Source organism: Aulonocara sp. 'chitande type north' Nkhata Bay, linkage group LG2 (genome assembly GCF_057382095.1).
Source record: "Aulonocara sp. 'chitande type north' Nkhata Bay isolate Kocher_YH1m ecotype deep benthic linkage group LG2, A_spYH_male_GT1.1, whole genome shotgun sequence".
Classification (NCBI taxonomy): Eukaryota; Metazoa; Chordata; class Actinopteri; order Cichliformes; family Cichlidae; genus Aulonocara; species Aulonocara sp. 'chitande type north' Nkhata Bay.
Genome location: NC_141345.1, coordinates 5195144 through 5200754, shown reverse-complemented (window position 1 = coordinate 5200754; position 5611 = coordinate 5195144). Strand labels below are relative to the sequence as shown.

General features: G+C 44.8%; 1 pseudogene; it reads left to right on the top strand.

The window, feature by feature from the left end:
* Nucleotides 1-933: 933 nt before the first annotated feature.
* LOC147337329 (TBC1 domain family member 2A-like) lies at nucleotides 934-4796 on the top strand (annotated as a pseudogene).
* The last annotated feature ends 815 nt before the right edge of the window (nucleotides 4797-5611 follow it).

Genomic DNA, 5611 nt, shown 5'->3' with positions numbered 1-5611 from the left:
GAGTCTAAACGAGCTCTTACTTTCAGACTCCAGCCCCGCCCTTCAGCAGCTCCGCAGCATCCTGCTGGCTGGCACAACCTTGCCATTGGCTGCTGCCAGGGACTCAACAGGTTAGAACAAAAATATAAATATTATATCTGAGTTCTTATGTGGACCCGCCTTCCAGACACAACGTCACCTTCCATGAATGTCCACAGGTTAGCGGCCCTCGCTCTGCTGGTCCTCCAAAGTAAGAAAAAATGAGAAAAAATAAGGAGCAGACCAAGCAAAAGAGGGTATTTAAAGAGACAGTGCTCTTAAGGTTCATTTTTGGCGAGTTTTATTATCTAAATGTCATTGTGTCACTTTCTTATGAGGCTTCAGTGAACTGAAAAAGCTTCTGGGATGAGAAGCGAAACGTCTTCAAAAAAGTTAAAGAAGTCCGGTTGCTTTTTTCCCCCAAGCTCCTTAGAGTTCTCTGAAAATGGTCAGGTAGAAGGACTGGACTGAAAATGAGTAAAAAAGCAGCCAAAGCCCAAGGAAGTTGAAAGACTGGAAACTATTGCTGAGGTCATGTCAGTGTAAAAAGTTACCTACAAGTCTGGCACCTTGGAAGCAAAACATAAAGAAATAAGGTGTAAGGCCAAATGTTTGGTCCTGCAGCCAACCGGACTATGAAATATAGAGCACAGGTGAACAAAGTGAGGCAGCAGTTTGCTGATTTCCACCTTGTGCCTTTCATGTTGATCAGCTTAGTAGTTTGCCAGCTTTCTAGCTGTTAAAGACTTTTGGCGAGAGGTTATTCATATTTGAACTCTAATTGAACCCCTCTTTTTTACTGTTTTTTTGTTTGTTTGTTTTTGGGGTTTTTTGTTGTCTTAGATGGCCTGACTCAGCAGGTGGGGGCAGTTTCTGAGTTCACCTTCGTTCAAACAGTGCAGAAATGGTTTCGCTATGCTCCAGACCGGATGGGTGGTGCAGGACGCCCGATATCCAGCCCCGTCATGGAGTAAACTAAAAACAGTAAATAATACATTTAACAAACAAGCAAGCTCTAAATTTAAGCGGAGAGACTGCAGACATAGCCGCACCATTCCAGGGATTTTTGGTTAGCATGAGGGGTCTAGCCAGGACCCTTACTGGATACTGGGTGGGAATCGAACGTGCGACTCCAAAGATGTGTAGTATTACCACTACACTATCCAGCTGCGCTACACTATCCAACAAAAAAAGTTTTTAGAAAATTTGATAAAGTCTGATGCTTAATATTGTAGGGATATTAATATCCCTATGATATTAATACGGATTAATAACACAGAGAAGTCATACTTCTGTTATGACAGAATTAATTGGGTAAATTATATTTACAATTGTAACATTGTAAACTTAATGTTACGATTTTACATCATGTTGCAATTTAACATAATGTGAAATTGTAACATTGTAAACATAATGTTACAATTTTACAATTGTAACATCCATCCATCCATCTTCATCCGCTTTATCCGAGGTCGCGGGGGCAGCAGCCTAAGCAAAGAGGCCCAGACCTCCCTCTCCCCAGCCACCTCCTCCAGCTTATCCGGGGGAACACCAAGGCGTTCCCAGGCCAGCCGAGAGATATAATCTCTCCAGCGTGTCCTGGGTCTGCCCCGGGGCCTCCTCCCGGTGGGACATGCCTGGAACACCTCACCCAGGAGGCGCCCAGGGGGCATCCTTGTCAGATGCCCGAACCACCTCAGCTGGCTCCTTTCGATGTGGAGCAGCAGCTGCTCTACTCTGAGCCCCTCCCGGACGGCCGAACTTCTCACCCTATCTCTAAGGGAGAGGCCAGCCACCCTTCGGAGGAAGCTCATTTCTGCCGCTTGTATACGCGATCTCGTTCTTTCGGTCACTACCCACAGCTCGTGGCCATAGGTGAGGGTAGGGATTGTAACATTGTAAACATAATACAATTTTACATTATGTTACTGTCAGAGTCGGACGGTGCCCCGACCGGTCGACCTGTGTGTGTGTGTTTTTTTGTTCTCCTCTCTCGCTCTGCTTTTTCTCCGCTGCGATTGTTACCTCCGACCCGTAAGTGCTGCCACTCTGAGCTGCCTACTAAGCCTGGACGCGATCGAGACGGAGAGACGGAAGGGGACACTTCACTGATTCTAGGGAGTTTTGTGGACACACGAGGGGAGACGGGGAGAGGAGCACTGAAGGGACTTGCACTGTGGATAACTGTGGATTGATTTTGGCTTCACTGTAAATAAAGACACTGTTCAACTTAAACGAGAAGTCCGCGTCTAGGTTCGCTAACTCACCACCCTTAACAGCTACAATTTAACATCATGTAAAATTGTAACATTGTAAACATAATGTTACAATTTTACATTATGTTAAATTGTTACATAATGTAAAATTGTAACATTATGTTTACAATGTTACAATTTGTAAATTGTAACATTGTAAACATAATGTTACAATTTTACTTTATGTTAAACTGTAACATAATGTAAAATTGTAACATTATGTTTACAATGTTACAATTTTACATTATGTTAAATTGTAACATAATGCTTAACAGATAATGGTTATCCTCTTTTTATATCATACATCATTGTCTCTGTAGGAGGGTCTGGAGCACTCCCTGCTGAGCCGCTGGGTTCAGTACCTTGCAGGCAGGTCCGACGATGACTTCATCATCTCACCTGAGCTCAAAATTCTGGTGTGAAGGCGTCCCTCGGGAGTATCGGCAGAGAGTGTGGCGCTGTTTGGTCCGAGCCAGAACTTTGACAAGCCAAGAGTGCCACACGCAACGCTATCAGCAGGTACATCTGTAGAGAGAGAGAGTGCTTTATCCGCACCTGAGCACAGGTGGCTCCTCCTTCTTCCTGTCGGGAATGCTGGCGAGCACTCAGTAATCCTGTTCTGTTTCCAGCTGTGTGAGAAGAGTCGGACAGCTCCTAATCCTGCCTCCAGGCAGGTCCAGCTGGACCTTCACCGAACCCTGACGACCAATCAGCACTTCTCCTCGCCGTCCAGCCCCGCCCTCCAGCCCTGCCCTCCAGCAGCTCCGCCGCATCCTTCTGGCCTTCTCCGGGCATAACCCTGCCATTGGCTACTGCCAGGTACTCAACAGGTCAGAACAAAAGTATAAATTTTATATCTGAGTTCTTATGTGGACCCGCCTTCCAGGCAGAACCTCACCTTCCATCAATGTCCACAGGTTAGCGGCCCTCGCTCTGCTGGTCCTCCAAAGTGACGAAGACGCCTTCTGGTGTCTGGTGGCAGTGGTGGAAGCCATCATGCCTCAGGACTACTACACCAAGAATCTGGTGGACTGTGATCTCTGTGAGTCTTTGTGCTCAGGCGGACCAGCGCGTGCTGAAGGACTTCATGGCGGAGAAGCTTCCTCGCCTGGCATCTCACTTTGAGGATCACAACATTGACGTCTCTCTGGTCACCTTCAACTGGTTCCTGGTGGTTTTTGTGGAGAGTCTGCCCAGCGACATCCTGATGCCTCTGTGGGACGCCTTCCTGTATGAGGGTACCAAGGTACCATACACCCGAACACACCATGACAGAAATGCAGACAACACTTGAATGCACCACAGTAGTGTCCATGGAAACAAAAATGATTTTGTTTTCACCTTTAGATGTCTTTATTTACATTTTAGGAGTAATAAGACATTGTTTACTAAGCATGGGGAACTGTCATGTGACATGAAATAGGAGTGGGAAAGCAGATAATTCTAGTAACGACCTCACAGTCTACCACAAGCAGCGTAAATCCAGACGATGAGCGGGACAATGGCTTTGGGCTTGTTTCTGCAATGTGACAAATGCAGCACAGCTTTTACATCGTTTGTCTCAGGAAATAAAATCACAGTTCAGACACAGAAATATATACCACACAGGGATAAATGCTGACAACAGCTTCAGCCACGTAGATCCAACCCAAAAGTTTAATTTAAACTTAAAGCTCAACTACCAAGTAAGTTAATATTATCTGGCAACTGAGGAACCAAGTGGCTTATTGGAAATCGATCAGAGCTGTAATGAGTAAAGGGCCCAACTGCACCACAACTGAAAGAGTAATTTTATGACTCACCTCCTCAAAGTTTCCAATTAATTGTGTGGCGTGAGTGTCCTGTTATGAAATGCGTGTCTGTGCTGCAGGTGATCTTCAGATACACTCTGGCTCTGTTCAAATACAAAGAGGACGACATCCTGAAGATTCACGACAGCGTGGAGATCTACCAGTACCTACGCTTCTTCACAAAGACCGTCTCCAATGCCAGGTACGCACTCGCCTCCACCCGCCTTAATCTACGAGCTGTTACACTCTCAGAAGTGTAGCGGATGTAGCTGTTGAATCTTTGAGCTTCAAACCCTTTTTACTGAAATTTTGTGAGAAGTTTAAATTTCCCTGATCACAGTAACAACGATTTAAAGATTTTTAAGTATCTGCAGCTCTCGGATACATGTGGTCCAGTCAGTCCAGTATTTCCTGCTCAAACTGCAGTACCTGAAGTATCAAGCAGCATAAAACAGAAACACTCAAGCTGATCAGTTTCCAGTTCCTCTGTGTTGGTGATCGAGTCCTTTCCACCTGCGTGTGTCCATGCAGGAAGCTGACCAGCATCGCCTTCAACGACATGAACCCATTCCCCAGCCGGCTGCTGAGGAACCGGCGAGTGCTCCACCTGGAGCGCCTGCAGGCGGAGCTGCGTGAGCTGGAGGAGCAGCACAAGGAGGTCATCACCGAGAGCGTCGTACGGAAAGACAAAGAGCTCGACGTCATGGTGAGCGAGGACGACGAGGACCTCTGATCACACGGGACGCTTCAGCTGCTCACTTCGAGACGACGATGAGTTTTCCATGAGTTCAAGAGAATTTTACTAAACCGGCTGTTAACTGGTTTCCTTCACACCAAACACAGGATTGTGTCAGGTTCACCATCTCTACTAACACTACAAGGAAACAGACGCATACAGATTTAACTGCATCACATCTCTGAAACAAGCTTGCAGTAAACAAATGTGTACTGTGTTCACGTGTGTAATAAGTCAGGCTGCAGAAATGTGCAGATGTATTTCAGTGAATTCATTTGGATTAATATGTGATAGCTTATTTATTTCATTGCATCTTTTGCTTTATACCTAAAAATGCGTGACATTTCTAAATGTAGTCACATCCCTATGAAACATGGTTGATTATCAGCTGTAGTCACAGCTGGTGATAAAGTAATTAAAATGTCCAGCTATTCAAAAATAGGGCATTCTGCACAATGAGTACTTTTTGGTACTTGAAGTATATTTTGATGCTGATGCTTCAGGGCATTGTGCTGCATTGTCGAAGCTCTCTGGGCTTCCGGTTAGAACGACCTCACAGTGTTTTATTTTGATCTGGTGTAAAGTGCATTGTGCAGAAATGACAGCATGATAGTCACATGATAAAACTGACTTTTCTTTTTTTTTTTAATTTTACTGGGTGTGCATCTTGTTCAAATGTCTTTTTCAGCATTTGTACATAAATATTCTGTATATAAATATTTGATTTTCATTTATTTTACAGAGTCCTTTATTTTGTTTCACAAATATGACATTCATGTCAAATGACATCTGCAGACTTTATAATGACCAGC